This window comes from Ambystoma mexicanum, chromosome 8, assembly GCF_040938575.1.
Source record: "Ambystoma mexicanum isolate Mex_15411 chromosome 8, UKY_AmexF1_1, whole genome shotgun sequence".
Taxonomy (NCBI): domain Eukaryota; kingdom Metazoa; phylum Chordata; class Amphibia; order Caudata; family Ambystomatidae; genus Ambystoma; species Ambystoma mexicanum.
In genome coordinates this window covers 958,786,031-958,805,197 of record NC_090929.1, presented here as the reverse complement: position 1 = coordinate 958,805,197, position 19,167 = coordinate 958,786,031, and the positions used below count along the sequence as shown (strand labels likewise).

Here is a 19,167-nt window from a genome sequence, read left to right as displayed (position 1 = left end):
GGGCAGGAGCCACTCCCTAGGTTCAGAACACTGGAACTCTTCTGGAAAGCAGGAACTCTTTTCTCACCTAGGCGTGGCTGTGGAAGGAGACACCTAAGCACTACAGGAGGCTATTTAAACCACACCCGATGGATGAATCTTGCTTTGCGTTATTCTGCATTCTCTGCAGCAGAACGCTCATCGTGTCTTCTGCTTCTGATCCTGGGCCTAAGGGAACAAAGGCTTACCATCCTGGAATCCAGTCTTCAGAAGCACCTGTAAAGACAAAGAAAGAACAGGTTAGCACTACGGTCTTCAGTGGCAGCGCATCTCTTACCTGGTCCATCGGCTGTCACCAACGCCTCGCGCTGCATTCCGGCATCTGAAAGACAAAGGCTTACATACTCTTCGCATGCTCCTGAGGTCTTCGCACTGCATTCCGGCATCTGAAAGACAAAAGATTACCAGCTCTTTGCACGCTCCGGAGGCCTTCGGCGCTGAATCCCGCATCTGAAAGACAAAAGAAGGTGCGTTTAAAGACATTGGGCAACTTTATTACTCACGTGGCATTACTCCTTCCCACGTCGAATCCAGTGGGTATTCCAGCACCCTTCAGCTTCTCTAAAGCTCCGAACTTGTACCTGCAAGATAAAAGGGACAGTTAGTGCGCTTCGTGAAGCAGGCTACAAGCGCTTACTTACGTGCTTCCAGGCGCTTCTATTCCTCACGCGGGTTCGATCCTCAACTTTCATCAGCTCGCCATCCGCCATTGCCGGAACCCTGCAAAACAAGAGATATCATTACAAAAGACTTTTAAGACATTTGAAGTGCCCAGAACTTACCGTTCGTGCAGTTAACGACGGACAGCAGTCCTCTGAGGTCAAGAGGCCTGCACCCTTATCCAGTGAAGAAACTGGTTACGGCACCCTGCCCCGAGGCAGATGGAGAGCTCGGCGTTCACTTACCTAAGGTGAGGGTGTTAACCTTTGGGGTTCTACAGGAGAAGAGAAAGGGAAGAGGAGAGAGGCACCCAATAACCCCAGTTCATTAATCCCATATTTTCTATCTGCAGACATCTTACTCTTCGAGTCAGACATACAGTGCACAGAGGTCCAGCCCAAAGAGCCAACCGTGTGTTACACATCACCTTTGAAGATACGGCATTCACCCAGTCAAGACCGGCGCCTCTGCGGGAATCAGGTGAGCGTTACAATTGCAAAGTGCGAGGTCAGCAACTCTTTCTTCTCACTCAACAAACTGACCTCTACTTTTGTCGAGCTTGGTAGTTTTCCGATTCCTTAGCTTCAATCTTCTCTGTGGCCCCGACTGTTCTTCTTGGGGGTTTTACTAGACAGTCCTTCAGGAAATGTCCTGGTTCCCCACAATACAAACAAAGCTGCTGTTGTCTTCTTTTGTCCCGCTCTTGTTTTGTTAATGGAGGCCGTATCCCTCCAATCTGCATGGATTCTACAGCATTTTCAGGTAAATGGGTTGTGCTTTCCCTTTGTCGAACATACACGGTCCGAGGGTCCGTCTTAGACCGATCTGCCTTTCGGTCCTGACACCGGTGGTCTAGCTGCACAACCAGATTTATGAATTCTGCACAGTCTCTGGGTGGATCAACCACCTGGGCTAAGAGGTCCTTTAATTCGCCTCGTAAGCCTTGATGGAATAACATGGTTCTTTTGTTTTCTGACCACCTAGCTTCAGCAACCAGTCTGTAGAAGGTAGCAATGTATGTTAAAAAGTCCTGCTTCCTCTGTCGGAGGGACAAGAGTTCATTGTCTACTGCTTGTTCCTGGGTATGGCGAGCAAAAACCTTTTCCATTTCTCTCTGGAACCCCCCACAGTCATGTAATAGAGGATTGTCATGGGTTACCAACGGCACCGACCAATCTGCTGCACTAGCACTCAGGTATGATAAGACAAAAGCTACCCGAGCTTGGTTGTTTGGAAATGCTCCAGGCCTACAAAGAAAATCAAGGCGGCACTGATTGATGAATGCCGCATACTTCCGTGGGTCGCCTGAGAACCTTTCTGGTGTTGCCACGGGCACTGTTCCAGGTAACGTGATCTGTACCGGAGAGGGTGGTATGGCGGGGTTTTGTATCGTTGAATTGCTTCCAGGTAGAGGCGTCTGTCCTGCCTGTGATTGCAAGTATTGCCTGCTAATCTCTTCAGTGCGTTCTTTCGTCACTATTAGGTCTCTCCGGAGGGCATTAGTCTCTTGTCGGGCAGAATGAACCTCAGCACAAAGCTCTCCTATAAATTGGGCCAATTGGTCCATTTCGGATGTCTCCATTGCGCCCAGGTGGATTTGTTATTGGAGGCTTTGCGTTTTGTTACGCTCACCTGGTATCCACAGGGACGCTACCCAGCCGGGTTACTCGCTGGTATGCTTCTCAGCTTTGCCCTGATGTGGTCTGCGGGGAAGGTTCTGACTGAAAATACAGGAGGACTGTGCTCTAGACTGACCGACTGGGGTAAGTATCCTCCCTCCACCCCCGTATGATTTCAGTCCCTCTGGCGCCCTCTCCTCACCTTGTGGTAGAATTAGACGTGCTCTCCGTCCTGCCTTCTTTGCAGGGGCGCATTGTCTTTCATGGGCGAGTGCGGTCCAGTTACTTCACTGACGCCGGCCCGTTTGATATTGTTCAGGTAGGTCTTATTGCTGTTCTTTAGTTTTGTTGCTATGCTGCATGCCTTTCTTTGTTTAAAATGTCTCTTTTTTCTCCCTTAGGTATGCAGAGCTTCAGTGCGCGAAATGGCTTGGTTGAGCCTCGCTGGTAAATATTGGCGCATTTACAGGCTGATTCATGGAATTAATGTGCGCTGAAAATTGCTGCGTAAGCGTGCAAAAGCGTGCGAATCGCAGCACAAGTGCGAAAATCACAGCGAAACCCGTGCACAGCGATTCATGGAAGTGCGTGCGCGTGTAAATCCATGGATGTGTGCTACGCGCACAGCGAAAGCGCACATAGCACAGCGCACACAACAAAAGAAGGCGCAACACGAGGCGTAACACGTGGAATGGGGAACAACGCGTGAAAATGTGGCGTCACAGGGGAAGTACAGGAGGCAAATGCACGGAACGCCCACACGCGCACCTACAACACGTTTTCATGGAATCGAACAGGGCTAACGCGTGCGCCAAAAAAGACTCGCTAATCCGGAAACACGTACGCCAGCAGGAAGCCGGCATATGTGGACCCGCGTAGCATAAAAGTGCGCGCAAACAACAAACAAGCTCAGACGCTAAAATTAATATACCGTTCCTTGCAGCAGTGGTTGTGGGATACCGCAGGAGGAGGAGGAGGATAGTCAGGGCCAGAATTTTTACAACCAGAACCAGCCTTTTTGGGATGCCTGATGACCAGGTGTATGGAAGGCACAGGTTTCCACCTCACATAATACTCGACCTGGTCAGTGAGTGGGAGGATGACCTCACATCACCCACCCTGTGCTCCCAAGCACTGAGCCCTTTGCAAAAGGTGCTCAATGTACTGCACTTCTTGGCCACTGGTTCATTTCGGCAGACAAGTGCCATAGTGGGGGGTGGTGTCACAGGCCACGCAGTCACGCTGCCTGCACTAGGTGTTGGCCATCATGACTGCAAGCCCATCAGTCCGCAGGCACATATACCTGCCCAGAACACCTGCAGAAAGGCAGGCTGTCATCCAGGATTTTTACGGGGTGGCTCACTTCCCAAAAGTGCTAGGTGCCATTGACTGCACCCATGTGGCTCTACGTCCTCCCAGGACAACTGAGCACATCTACAGAAACTGAAAGCACTGGCATTCCATCAATGTGCAGGTAGTATGTGATGCCAAGGGAATCATCACCTCAGTATATGCCAACTATCCAGGGTCCACCCATGACAGTTTAATTTACAGAATGTCAACCCTAAACTGGGACCTAGAAGCTGGGCGGCATGGCAATACATGGCTGCTTGGTGAGTATAAATGCCCCCGCACATGCATGCATGTCAGATACTGAGTAATGTCACAACCCCACTAATGATACCCATCATCACCTCCCCAGGGGACAGTGCCTACCCTCTGAGCACCCACATGATGACGCCAATTCGGAACCCCACCACACCACCCGAGGTAAGATACAACACAGCCCATATTGCAGCCCGGGGCATAGTGGAGCGCACATTTGGAGTGCTCAAGTCACGCAACACGCCGGGGCCTGCCGGTGGACATGGTGGTGCCCCCACATCCCCAACCACAAGCAAGGCCGCTGCGCATGGGAGGGGAAAGGGCACATGATGAGGCACCCCGTACGCAGCTGGTGGCTAATTACTTCACCTAAAATCACACCCCTGTGGAGTGCACACAGCCCTGGCACATACCAGCTGACAATGATGATGACATAAGGGACATTCAACTGTCACAACCACACCAGCCTGAGATTGGTCACCTGGAAGTGTTACATTGTGTGCATCCCGACCTACCGAAAGACAACCAATGCTGTGTCACAAAAAGACACACATTTATGCAGCATGAATGACTACCCCCTTGCAAAATACAACATGAAAATGGCGCCATGTCACCCCACCCTTCCCCATCTCCGCCACCCAACACACCATGGCATGTCCTGCAAAGTGAAAGCAAACAAAGGAATGCACAACACATGACACACGTGTCACAAAATGCACTGTCCCAAATGGAAACAGGCCACAGACAATATGCTCCCAGTAATCAATAACAAACAGCACACATGACCAAATACTTACCCGCAACACAATACAGCAACACAGCATGAAACATTGCCAAAATATGACAGTACAAACTCAAAGTAATATAAGTCATACAACCTCAATAAGCCAGCACATCGACCCCTTCCAACTCCAGAGAGTTGCTGTCAGGCAAATGTGTCAGTGTACTGGATACAACATGAACTGCATCTGCAAAGGAGACAGCCTTGTGAAGACATGAATAAGGTACCTGCGAATAAGGAGGAAGACATGGATGCCCAAGCACATATCAATACACCATTCAGTGTTCAATACAAAAACAAACCCCACTAGGGATGTCCACACAGTTATGACTACAGACTGCCCACACAGCTCATGGGAGCCCAATGTCACTGTGTAAGTAACTGTCACTTGGTCACACCCTTTGCGAGCCTATGGAAACGGGAAGCAGGAGGGGTGTGTGTGTCAGGAACCCAAGCATCTAACCCAAACACAGGACAAGCCTGCATGTGCCCAGCAGGAATACACAGTGGATGCCCACGGGAGCCACACAAGGCAACACACTGTAAAAAAATAAAATAAAGAATATCAAAAATGGCCATTTGGGGGCCAGGGGAGGGGCACCCGGAGGTCTGAGGACAGGGTGCACACCAACACCCACCTGTGTGGATGTTGCGAAAAAAAAAACACCTCCATGGGCTCATGGCCTGCACGGCTACGCTACTGTGGGATAAGTGCTGCTGTCGCTCTCATCACCCTCTGCTGCTGCATCAGGAGGTGGTGGTGCTATGGGAGGCAGCCCACGCAAAGACCTGGTATGGTCCTCCATGGCAGCAAGCATGCCGGTGTGGAAGGTCTCGTTCTGGAGGATGATAGTACGGAGATCCCCATGCAGCACCTGATGGGTTGCCTGCATTTCGGCACGCATGGCCTCCTGTGATGCCTGGATCTCCCCCCAAGTTGCCTGCAGCTCAGCTAAGAGCGAACGTGTGAGCCGCTCCAGCTGCTTTTCTGTCCTCAAATTTGTGGAAGCCTCAAGTTCAACAAGAGTCTCCCTGAGGTTATGGAGTTCTACCCTCAAGGCTTACCTGTGGCCCTGTGACTCTATAGAAATGGCTTCCCGCAGAGTCTTCAGAGCCGCCCGTCGGTCCCTGTTAGACGCCAAAGTGTCTTCCCTGTGTGATTGGCAAATGAAGTCTGTTGCCTGCTGTTGTTGCTCAATCTGCCTTTCAGGGGGGGATAATGGAAGTGGCCTCTCCATTGCCTGAGCCATCATTTCAACTGATGCTGCCTGTTGGGTTGCTGTACCGTACATGGAGTTCTCCCATACAGTATTGCCTGGTGGCGTACAGCCACCTCGTTGGCGGGCACCAAACCTGTTTGGGGCAAGGCGATCTGCACCTTGCTGTGCTGGCACTGCCTGAGGCTGCAGGACTGCATTCGCCCTCGGATCTGCTGGCCCAGGAACAGGATCAGATGTTGTGGAGTGTGACCCTGCAACCGTGACCGCCAAAGGCGGAGTAACCAACACTGACATCCCCATAGAGCATTCTACCCCTGGTGCAGGTGGGTTGGACAGAACAGAATCCCTGCCAGAAACACTCACCTGCGACAGCACATAAGTCTCATCATCCGATTCAGCACCTGAATAGAGGTCTGAGGAGGTGCACCCAGAGACACCCCTGGACAGTATGGTCTGCAGTAACAAAGGGTTTTCACCCACCGCCACACCACGTCCCCCACTGGTGCCCGGTCGTGCCTGAGATTCCTCCTGGGTCTGCACCATCTCCTCCACCTCAACCGCATCAAGTGCATCATCACCTGCAAAAACATGAAAGACAGCAAATGGAAACAGGCATGAGCCCCATAACACACACATAGGCCTGACAAGGCAGAGATCCAGTACATGAATTACACATGTCCCACATGACTATAACCCTGGCATGCATGCACTGTCAATGAGTTGGCAGGGGAGGCAAAAAGCACACACTGATGACACCAAGATGGAAAAGCAAGACATTTGCTGCATGCTGGGTAGTGCTGGCATCACACATTAGCCTGTGAGTGGTATGTCCAATACACATACATGACACATGCCATCACACAGATGGCATGTAGCATAGCCATGGTACATTCCACAAGTACAGCCATATGTCAGTGAATGAGTACTGTCAGCCATCCATGTGAGATGGATATGATGAGATGAAAAAAGCTACATAGTGTGACAAAATATGCATGTGCCACTCACTGCAACACATCCAGTGTACACGAATACAGTGATTGCAGAAAGATGTACACATCAATAGTTGGTCACTTAAACTTGACAGGAAACAACTAGCATGTACCACATACAAACAGGCACCAAAAATCAATGTGAGCAGGCCAATACTCAATCAGCCTGAATGGTCTAATCATTCACATAACAAGGTAACAAATGTGGGCCAATGTGGGGTGTAATCAATGACAGAAGCATGTCACATATGTGACAATAGGGCTGAAAAATGCGTTGCAAAAGTGGGAGAATTGAAACAATCAGCCTGAATGCATACCGAAAAATTCTGAACAATGTTGTTGCAAGATGACAGTTCAAGGGCAACTGCAGTAATGTGGCGCTAAATGGCTACTCTGGGCAGAAGGGATACTGTCATACCCAAATCCAAGGCCAGTGAATGTTTTGGAGGAAGCACATGGGTGACCCATACCACTCAGGTGCACACACCCTCACCTGGCACTCAATCAGAACCTGTCATCCACACAACATACACATGGATTACACACACATGCATGGGCACTCACCGGACAATGCGTCGTAATCTGGTAGGTCTCCCACGCCTTGGATCTGTTCCTCTGTGACGAAAGTTCCAGCAACAGACTTATGTTCAGTGAGTTGGTTGTCCTCTTGTGGATACCCACCGCCAGTCACCAGAGTAGAAGCATGATTTGAGTCCAGCTTGTTCTTTGCTCTGCATTTTAGGTCATTCCACCGCTTGTAGCAATCATCAGCTGTGCGCCTCACAAATCCCAGGGCACTAATGATGTCCGTGATGGTCTGCCAGTGTGCCTTATGTTGACCAGGTGTGGTCTTGCACCCTGCAGTCACCACCATTTCACGGCTATGTGCCGACACATAGGCCACAAGTGTATCAAGTTCAGCGTCATTAAAGCTAGGCTTCCTTGAAGTGCCGGAGTGTGTAGCCGTGTCTGGGGTCTCAGCCTGTAGTGCCAGAGCACCCTTCTTCCTCTTTTTCAAAGGTGGTGCGGATCCTGAGTGGCTTATGCAGCTCTGGTCAGTAGGGGCAGAAGCGCCGGTGGACTGGGTACTAGGAGTGTGAGAATGCAGAATGACCATAGGTCTTGGTGCAGGCATTGGCTGCAGGGTGAGGTTGGCATGGGCAATGTCGGTTTGATGGACCGGGACCGACACTGTCCCGGCTGGGAGACTCAGAGCTGGAGTGGATCGAGCTGCAGCTGCCCCTGCAGCCTCCCCACCCTGCCTACTTGGGGCAGCGGATGACATAGCTGCCCCAGATCCACGTGGCCTGGTGACACCAACTTGCACCGCCACACGTGGCTTAGACTTGCTGACCTGGAAGTCAGCCTGGGAGTCATCCTGTGCCAGTCAGGTGCCACAATGGGCTGGTCTAACAAGGGCTGAGCTGGGATGGTGTCAGCTACGTTTCCCACAACCATGGGCGGGAGGCATGGGTGTCCCTGATTGCTCCTCCACACATTGGAGTCTAGGGGCACCCTGCAAATCCTGGCCACATCCCCTACTGCGCCCACCACGCCCACCTTTTGGAGGTCAGCCACCTTTGCCTCCCTTACCATTTGGTTGCCTCCCAACCATGGCACTGATGTTGTTGTGTGTATGGGAGAAGCAGTAAACAATTGTCCTGGGCAATTGAGGGTGAAAGGGGAGGGTACTAGATGAAATTCGTACCCCAGTGCTCTAGCAAGGATGTCTGTGACCCCTGGGGAAAGATGACGGGTCACACAATGCACAGGCACCCCGAAAAAAAAAAATAACGTGCACGCTACCCATCGTAGACCACGTGGGTGGAAAAATGAACCCGCACTACTCTGTGGCACCCAGAAACAAAAAATGAAACGTACGGTTAATACACACCTCCTACAATGACCTCTGAAGGGGTACGCGACACACCGGGGCAAGCACAGTTGGTAAATACGTGCTCGACTCACCGTCTGCCTGGAAAAATAACGTGAAAAAGACACGCGTGTGCACGTTGGCAACACCCCCGCCAAAAGAAGAATTGTACGCTGTCTGAGGAGACAGGACAAAAGAAGAAGTGAACGCTGTTTGAGGAAACAGGCCCAACAAAAAAATTGAACGCTGTCAGAGGTAACAGGGAGTACGAACTTGAAACGCTGTGAAGTAATCGCGTGTGAACCGACAAGAAGTACAGAATTCAGCCACTCGCTCTCCACGAAAAGCACGTACAAGGAAATGGCATCCTACATGCACCTTTTAAACTGGCCCACATGTACAACGTCACTTACGCGTGTACGCCCTAAGGCCCTTTCCTCCAATTACACGAGCTGGCACTCGGACGTGCAGTTTTTGCACTTGTACGATGAACATGCACCCGTGTTGAGGGAAACGCCTTGCGTGTCACGTCACAGAAGCGTAGGCCCTTTCCTCGGATTACACGCATTCACACGCGGACGTGCAGTTTTTTCACGCACCCTGAACCACTATGCCCACGTCACGAGGGAAACGCCCGCGCGCGTAATGTCACAGACGTGCTTACGCGCTAAGGGCCTTTCCTTGAATTACACGCAGATCTGCAAGATTTTCACGTGCCAAATCACTCTGTATCAAGCTGGCCACGCAACAACACACGGAAGACCACGCTCCCGCCCAGGAGGCCGAATTACTGCCCCCCAGAGCCCCGAGCATGCTCCCACCTGCCATCTGCTGCTGCCTGCCTGCCTGCTGCCCACGTGCCCTGCTATTTGGTGCCTGCACGTCAGCCAGGGTTCCAGTTGCTGTGTCCACCCCTGCTGGAACAGAAGACTCCCGACTGGGATACCATCGCTCCACAGCCCAGCCCCAGGACCCAGTTGCCCACCCACGCCTGCCTCGGGGGTCGCCATGTCGGGGCAAACACCATCTGAGACCCCTGGCGACCCCCAGCCAGAGAGGCAGAGGGCCACCAGCTTCAGTGTGAAGGAAGTTGGTGTCCTGGTGGAGCATGTCCTGGGGCATTTTGATGCCCTCTTCGGAACATCACGCGCCAACAAGGAAGGATGGGAGAGGATCTGGGATGACGTAGTGGTTGCCATCAACGCAGAGGGGGTGGCAACCCGCGACATCAAGCACGTCAAGAAGCGCTGGGAGGACTTCAGGTCCAGGACCCTCTACAAGGCCCGGCGCCTCATGGAGGGGGGCCGGGTCGGCATGAGTGACATCCAGATGAGGGTCCTGGAACGCGTATGCCCAGCGTTCCACTCCCAGATCCTTCAGAGGAAGACCCATCTGGAGTTGAGTGGTAAGTGGCCAAGCATTGGTGTGTGAGACAGGGCATGTTGCAGTGTACTGGTAGTCTGATACTTGCCTGTATGTGTGACATAGGCCACGTATGGATGTGTGTGTGCAAGGACATCATGGTCATGCATGTGAGACCAGTAATGTGTGAACCACATGGTTGGTGCATGTGTTACAATGCAACATGGGGAGCTGTATGCCAAATGCACACATGAAAGCATGCCAGTCTCTGTTCTTGGACATGGAGGGGGTGTGAGGGATGGGTGCTGCTGTCATGTACATGTATGGTGCACATGTGTGTGTCTGAGAAGTGTGTGTGTGACTTTGAAACGCCATGCATGCATGACACATGTCCGTGATGATGTGTACATTCACTCATGCAGTGCGGTCACCGTTGTATGCACTGCGTCTATCCACTGTTTCTGTGGTGTACAAGCCATGATGCATGACCCTCCGGTGATGTGTGTGCATGGGATCAGTGTGAGCCATGATGTATGTGAGTTTGAAGGCAACATTTTGGTTAATAGAGGCCCTTGTACATGAATGCTGATGTTGATTGCAGCCGCCGTGCCTGTTTCTGCATGTGTGTTGCGTGCATTCACCCATGTGTTGTGGAGGGACAGGATGGAAGTGACGTTTGACACTGCCACTCATGTGTTATTGCTTCCTGTCTAGGGGAATATTGTACTGTACCCTGATGCTTGTGTTCTATGTCTCCCTCTATGCAGCGTCAAGTGAAGAAGAGGGCGGAGACGGCGATGTGGAGCCAAGCGGCTTGGATGCCTCCACCGGGTGGCGACGCAAGGCCCAGCCACCCTCCCAGGACTTGCCAGCATCCGGGAGCGAGGGGGCTGGTGCCAGGTCTGCCACTACGGCTGCGGTGGAAGGGCCGGGTGAGCCCCCACAGGAGCTTGCAATGGCGGAAGACAGTGTGGAGACATCCATGTTGGTGGTCTCCACAGAAGAGGAGCCCGCTACTAAGCCGCACATGGGGCCTGGTGGGGGTAGTACCACTGGTGCAAGTGGTGTAGTCCAGGCCCAGGGTCAGGAGGCAGCACAGGTCACCGCGGAGGGGCCTGTGCATGTCGCTGTCCTTGACCATGTGACTGCACCGCCATGCACCAGCAGGGATGCCCCGTCCCAGGCCCATCCGCAGGTAGGGGAGAGTGCCATGTCATCTGCCTCTCCACTACCTGCAGACGAGGGGTCCCATGAACGTATGGGCTCCGTCCTGATTGGTGTTGCGTTGCGCACGCGTGACATTCATGATGCCGTCCGTTCTTCCTGGGAAGAGAACGCAAGCCATCACGAACAGCAGCGTCGCGACGTGGCACTGTTGGGAGGGGCCCTGGTCGGTGGGTCCTACATGTGACACGCACTCTGGCGGACCTCTCCTCCTCTGTGGAGACTATGCGCCAGTTGTTCTCCCTGCCGTCTTCTGGCCCAGATTTCACCAGGGCCCCCTGTGGACCTGGACTGACCAACACAGCCAGCTTGGTGGAGATCCCATCCCTGCCACAGTCGGGAGTCGGCGGTCCAGCAGGGGTGGACACCACAACTGGAGACCAGCTGATGGAGGATGTGCAGGCATCATCGGACAGGGCACATGGACAGCAGCAGCAGCAGCAACAGCAGGAGCAGGCTCTAGGTGGGAGCAATGATGGCTCGGGCCATCGACATCGGGGGACGGCATCGGCCAGAGGGCAGGAGGACCCTGGAATCTTCCGTGTGGCTGCGGTTGGGCCAGTGTATAGGTGCAGAGCGGCGGTGGGCAGAAGAGGCGCGGCTCACCATGGTCAGGGCAGAGTTCTCCATGCGTCGGGCGTTGAGGCGGGCAGAGTGCGAGACCTCGGTGCCAGGGCAGAGGCCCACCTCCAGCAAATAGACATGGAGTTCGATGATGCCCTGGCCGAAAACATCACTGAGTGAGCCACAGGACTTGCCCGCCGCCATTGTAAATAGTTTATAGTGTTAGGTTTCCTTTTTTTTATTTTGGGGCTTTTGGACTATGCCCCACACTTTTGTATATTGTTTTTTTGTTAGGTAGGTTATTAGATGGGTTTCATTTGTTTTTTTGGGCTCATGGACCCTTGAAAATTGGATTGTACATAGTTGGACGTTGGATTTAATTTGACATTTTAATTTCATTTCACCATGGATCAATAGATTTACATTTTTGCGTTTCATTTGGATTTGGTTTGGTGGACAGAGAGTTTTGGTCATTTTTCTTTTGGATTACTTCGGTTTTTTTGAGGATTTATTTTTTTTATTTGGACATGCATTTCATTTCATGTTTGCCATTATTTTATGCTTTAATTACTTTAAATTGATTTTCATGTTAATACATTTTGATGTTTTACTTCAATGTGTGGGATTTGCTCATTGGGTTCATGTATGTCGACATGTGGGTTTACTCAATCAATGGCAACCTGTGTGTGTGTGAGACGGACATGTGTTGATGTACATAGTTGACTTTTGGTTTGTGTCATGAGATGGGCATGTCACTGCTGGGTGGGTGAGTGGGTGGGGGGACATGAGTGGGACATGAGTGGGGGCCTGCTGGCAGGTGCCCCTCACTAATGGGGTGTGGGGGTGCAGGGGGACATGAGTGGGGGCCTGCTGGCTGGTGCCCCTCACTGCTGGGGGGTGGAGGTGAAGGGGGACATGAGTGGGACATGAGTGGGGGCCTGCTGGCAGGTGCCCATCACTGCTGGTGGGTGGGGGTGCAGGAGGACATGAGTGGGGGCCTGCTGGCAGGTGCCCCTCACTGCTGGGGTTGGGGGTGCAGGGGGACATGAGTGGGGGCCTGCTGGCAGGTGCCCCTCACTGCTGGGGCGTGGGGGTGCAGGGGGACATGAGTAGGGGCCTGCTGGCAGGTGCCCCTCACTGCTTGGGGGTGGGGGTACAGGGGGACATGAGTGGGGGCCTGCTGGCAGGTGCCCCTCACTGCTGGGGGGTGGGGGTGCAGGGGGACATGAGTGGGGGCCTGCTGGCAGGTGCCCCTCACTGCTGGGGGGTGGGGGTGCTGGGGGACATGAGTGGGGGCCTGCTGGCAGGTGCCCCTCACTGCTGGGGGGTGAAGGTGAAGGGGGACATGAGTGGGACATGAGTGGGGGCCTGCTGGCAGGTGCCCCTCACTGCTGGGGGGTGGGGGTGCAGGAGGACATGAGTGGGGGCCTGTTGGCAGGTGCCCCCCACTGCTGGGGGGTGGGGGTTCTGGGGGACATGTGTTGGTGATCACTAGTGCAAGGTGACATGTGGCCTGGCTGGGGGCATGCCCATGGTGGATGGACTGCCTGCGGGACATGACCAGGGTTGCTGGGTAGTCCCCTGTAGTGTGGGTTGCCTGCAGGGTCCGTGGAGGGGGTAAAGGGCACAACTGTGAGAACCCACACTGCCAATTGACTTGTGGGACTCCCCGCACACCCCCCTGGATACACATACCCCGCTCTGACACCGAAAGCATGTGTGGAACTTCCCCCGTACCGCGTTATACACGTACCCCGCTCGCACAGGCCCAATCACGTGTGAAACTTCCCGCGCACCCCAGTAATCCACGTACCCCGCTCGCACAGGCCCAATCGCGTGTGAAACTTCCCGCGCATCCCAGTAATCCACGTAGCCCGCACGCACAGGGCCTGCCGCATGTGAAACTTCCCGCGCACCCCAGTTATCCAAGTAGCCCACACGCACAGGGCCTGCCGCATGTGAAACTTCCCGCGCACCCCCCAAATCCATGTACCCCGCACGCACAGGGCCAATTGCGTGTGAAACTTCCTGCGTACCCCAGTAATCCACGTACCCCGCTCGCACAGGCCCAAACGCGTGTGAAACTTCCCACGCACCCCAGTAATCCACGTAGACCTCACGCACAGGGCCAATCGCATGTGAAACTTCCTGCGCACCCCAGTTATCCACGTAGCCCGCACGCACAGGGCCTGCCTTGTGTGCAACTTCCCGCGCACCCCCCAAATCCACGTACCCCGCATGCACAGGGCCAGTTGCGTGTGATACTTCCCACGCATGCCAGTAATCCACATAGCCCGCACGCACAGTGCCTGCCGCTTGTGAAACTTCCCACGCACCCCCCAAATCCACATACCCCGCACACACAGGGCCAATTGCATGTGACACTTCCCGTGCACCCCAGTAATACATGTACCCTGCTCGCACTAGGCCAATCGTGTGTGCAACTTCCCGCGCACCCCAGTTATCCACATAGCCCACACGCACAGGGCCTGCCGCATGTGAAACTTCCTGCACACCCCCCAAATCTATGTACCCCGCACGCACAAGGCCAATCGTGTGTGAAACTTCCTGCGCACCCCAGTAATCCACGTACCCCGCTCGCACAGGCCCAATCGCGTGTGAAACTTACCACGCACCCCAGTTATCCACGTAGCCCACACGCACAGGGCCTACCACGTGTGTAACTTCCCGCGCACCCCCCAAATCCACATACCCCACACGCACAGGGCCAATCGCGTGTGAAACGTCCCGCACACCCCAGTAATCCAAGTACCCCGCTCACACTGGCCCAATCGCGTGTGATACTTCCCGCGCATGCCAGTAATCCACGTAGCCCGCACGCACAGGGCCTGCCGCTTGTGAAACTTCCCATGCACCCCCCAAATCCACATACCCCGCACGCACAGGGCCAATCACGTCTGACACTTCCCGTGCACCCCAGTAATACACGTACACCCCGCTCGCACTGGGCCAATCACGTGTGAAACTTCACGCAAACCCCAGTAATCCACGTACCCTGCTCGCACAGGCCCAATCGCGTGTGATACTTCCCGCGCACGCCAGTAATCCACGTAGCCCACACGCACAAGTCCTGCTGCTTGTGAAACTTCCCACGTACCCCCCCAAATCCACATACCCCACACGCACAGGGCCAATCGCGTGTGACACTTCCCGTGCACCCCAGTAATACACGTATCCCGCTCGCACTGGGACAATCACGTGTGAAACTTCACGCAAATCCCAGTAATCCACGTACCCCGCTCGTACAGGCCCAATCACGTGTGAGACTACCCGCGCAGCGGAGTACGTGTATTCAGAGGGGTCCGCGGGGAGTTTTACAGGTGTTTTCATGGTTGTGAGCCTGTGCGCCATGTACAGGATTTGTGCGCTGTACATGGTGCATGGGGAGGGGATTGGGGCCGTAACTGCGACTGCTGCAGGGTCGCTGCGCCACTCTGCGCCACGGCTGGTTTAGGATGTTAAAATCCATGAATACGCTGTGCGCGGAAATGGATTTTAGCGCACGTGGCTGGCGCAGAAAGTCGCACTCGCACACTGTGCGCCAGCCGTGTGCATCACTTGTGCGCAGAATTCTATGAATTACCCCATAAGAGCGCTATGATGCGGTAAGTAAGCGCTATGCGCAGCTCTGCGAAGTCTTGCCTTTGCTAACCTGTGTTTTCCTTCCTTGTAGGTTGCGGTGTTCTTCAGCACAAGTGGAATGTCCAGAGTGGTGCCAACCGAGAGGCGACCAGCCAGGTAAGCCTTTTGAGCAGTTCGTAATTTGTAAATGTCTCTACTGCTTTCTTTAATGTTGCCTCTATCTTCCTCTTTCAGGTCGTTCTGTCCGGGAGGCGTGCAGATTTGAGGAAGCTGTTCTCAGTAGCTGCGAGTGTTTAAAGATGAAGACTGCAGGTGAGATGCTGCTGCTAATGATGTTCCTTTTGTCTCCTTGCAGGTTCTGCTTTCCCGAGTTACGAGGGAATAGCTGGATACGGTGAGCGTCACGTTGCAAGCTGCACAGTAACGCGAAGCGTGTTGTCTTGCTCGGATGTGGTTTAAATAGCCCCAATAAAATATTCCAGGAAAAGTTGTCCCTAGGCTACCACACCCAAAGCACTAGACCGCATAGCTTGGTCCTTAGGAACCAAGCTATGTGGATGCCTCCATGTTGGCTGACAATAATAAAGTAGTTCCCAAGCACATTGTGTATTCATGGTGTATGAGCCTTGCGCCATAGGCGCCAGGACTGGCCCCATGAGGGCTTTTGAAGAGGATGCCATGCTCTAGAGGCCCGAGTCCTGACTCCACCTGGCCAATGGGTTTGGCAGAGGGGGTTTTGGGCGGGGGTCGTGACAGCAAGCAACAGACTGCCTGTCTTTATATTCTTTCCCATAGCAGTTGTGATCATTAATAAAAAAAGACATTCTTTGAGTGTGCTTTAAAAAAAACTTTCCCATTTTTTGCTTGCTCCCCATATTGTTTCTGTGAACTGTATCCCAAATCCGATTTTTCACTTGTGTTCCTACTCCTTGCCACTGCCTTCCATCTAAGACTGACAAGTCTAGTGTATGTTTGGGGAAGGGGGTGAGGTTTTCTGGGACTCAAGCACCATTTTGTTCGCATGCACTTTCCTGTTTGTTTGCATTCATTTCCATTGGTGAAAGAAGGTAAGAGGATATCATTGACACTGTATATTTTGAGTTATCTCAGTGTACTGCTTCATCATAAGGGATATTCGGTTTTTGTGTTGCCACAATATTGTTGGCTGATGTAAGCTGTTTATTCTCATTTGACATTAAAAAACAAATTAATAAATATCTTATTCATACACACCGGCCTGGTTCCTAGTCCATTGTGACACATAGTTTGTTTGTGGAGGTTGGGTGCGAGACAGCTTGGAGGCCTTCTCAAAAAGGATCCGAAGTATAAAAAAACAACATGTTTATATTGTACCCCACACTCATTGTAGAGGAAGGAGACCCCTGACTTGCGGGTGCCATTCAATAAACTGTGACACTCTTGTTCAGAGGAAAATTGCCTAGTATTTCGGGGATGTACTGCCCTTGTAGGTGGGACCAGACGGTAATGCAAGTGGAGTTTTCTCCTCTGAGAAGGGTGCAGTCAACTACAACATGATTGTAGACCCTCTTCAATGGAAGAAATTCCATAGAATAAGATATCATGTCCATGTTCGTTCTCAGTAGAGGGGCTCCCACACTTTTGTTTTATTTTGTTTTAATTCAAGTTTACAGTTAATCCTTTTGCAAAGCACAGAGAATAAAACGTACTGTTAAGGGGGAGTCTGTTGGAGATTGCGTTCAAAACACCAAGGAGCATGTGCCAAAACACTTGCTAATCTGGAAATGGCGACCTTGAATGGCGATGTTGTGGTTTTGGAGCAACCAGCTGCAACCGATGGGGGTTCTGAGGACATTAGATATGAATATATGGTTTTGCAGTGGGGTGTGGCCATGACACCTGAGAGTGATTCTGCTCCATTGAGCCATCATCAAAAACTGGGAGCCAAAAGCCCCGGCTATCGGGCCGCCTGTTATCCGGTGAGTATATCTTAATGCGAGCTTGTGTATTTTATAGGGCATAAGAACTAGCTATAGTTAAAACTATGCATAGTTGTTTTGTCTACAGCCTCTAACTGATAAAGTGGATGGCACTGAGGAAAACCAGTCTGTAGCAGAGCCTATCAATATTTACTGTGTTTGCCCGTTCAAACCAACTTGAAAACTTCTGAAAATATGTTGTGTAAGACCTGTGTTTTGCTAATGAAAACCGATAGCATTAAAAATGATGCGGTCACATCAGCTGTGATTGGGATCCATATTTTGGCCATCAAGGCTTTTACGGTCATTGTTGTGAAAATGTATTCAAAACAACACTTTCACAGGTGCTGTTCAGGGCACAAAATTGATGACCCCGACAGGCTGCTCATGAATGTTTGGAAAAAGCTTACACTGATAATTTGCTATGTAAAATATGCCACATGCTCAGCCCTAAACGAATTGTAGAAATGATGCGTTTGATACAGGTGTTAACACAGCTAAGGGTTGGTCTAGGGACAGAGCAATGCATGTCTAAAACATTGCTGGCTATACAAAAGGCAAATAGCCCCCTTCTCAAAATGAAGCATTTTAGACGGGGGTGTCCGATGTGTGTTAGAAGCATTATTGAGAAAACAGTTCGCAAGTGGGGAGATAAAGTATATCAAAGACGGAATGGTCACTGTATGGTAGAGCAATGTGCATGGAACCCCATAAACTGACCTACAAGGATTAAGACTGTAGATGTTTCATATGTATTTGTGCTTATTTACAGGAAATAAAAAATGAATACCTGCTGGATAGCAATCAATTTAATGTGAAACCCACCATTGGATGTGTTCAACAATTATTGCTGGATTCAATTAAAGAGCAGCTGGGTAGTATATGCCCAAGGCTGATATTTAATCTGTATGCACGACCAGCGTTATACAAAGGGAATGTAGCAATATTTTATGCATCGCAACATATGCGTCAACATCAGCCACCGGCTAATGGACAACTATTGGGAAAAGTATCACAAAGAGGGTTTTGGCAATTTAAGGTCGCCGGCGGGATCATCACTGCAAGTGGAGGCGGCCAACCTGCAACACAGTTGTCGATGCATTAAAGGCCAGTGGCTGTTTGACAGGGAGCTTTACGAATATTTGTCAGCCATTTCTTTATTATGAATGTTTGCTTATCGACGCGGCAAAAGACAATTGTGAATTAAGTAATTGGTCATACATAAAAATGTGTAACTCAAGCTACTTAATGTGAAGAAAATCTGAACAAAATGTTTTAAATGTCAATAAAACATGTGTTTTATGAAACCTTGTTGTGTATTTATTTTGAGCTGGGGTGAACACTCTCTGCATAAATCTGACATAAATATATTATGACAAAGGGGTGTTAAGAGCTTGTAGCATCATCTGTGAAAATAAAAGGCTAACATTTTAAACAAGAAAAGAGTTCTCAAACCATGGGATTAAAACAGTTTCTTTAACAATTGTTGCTTCCGTTACACGCATCAATTTGTACAAATAATTGTACTAGCTCTTTTAAACTGTCAAAATGTATTGTAGCCGTGTTGTTAACATTTAACATTACACCTTTTACTTTCATGCTGACGGCTCCTAGAGATGTCAGCTAGATATGATATGATATGATGTGGCATTTATAAGGCTCCTGTACAC

At 51.5% G+C, this 19,167-nt stretch overlaps 1 long non-coding RNA gene across 1 annotated transcript in view; it reads left to right on the top strand.

Moving 5' to 3' along the window:
- The window catches only part of LOC138473700 (uncharacterized), a 106,163-nt gene extending 87,359 nt beyond the window's left edge, over window positions 1-18,804 (top strand). Inside the window, exon 2 of the long non-coding RNA XR_011268863.1 lies at window positions 18,270-18,804. This is a non-coding gene — a long non-coding RNA (uncharacterized lncRNA). The remainder of the gene's footprint in view (window positions 1-18,269) is intronic.
- The last annotated feature ends 363 nt before the right edge of the window (window positions 18,805-19,167 follow it).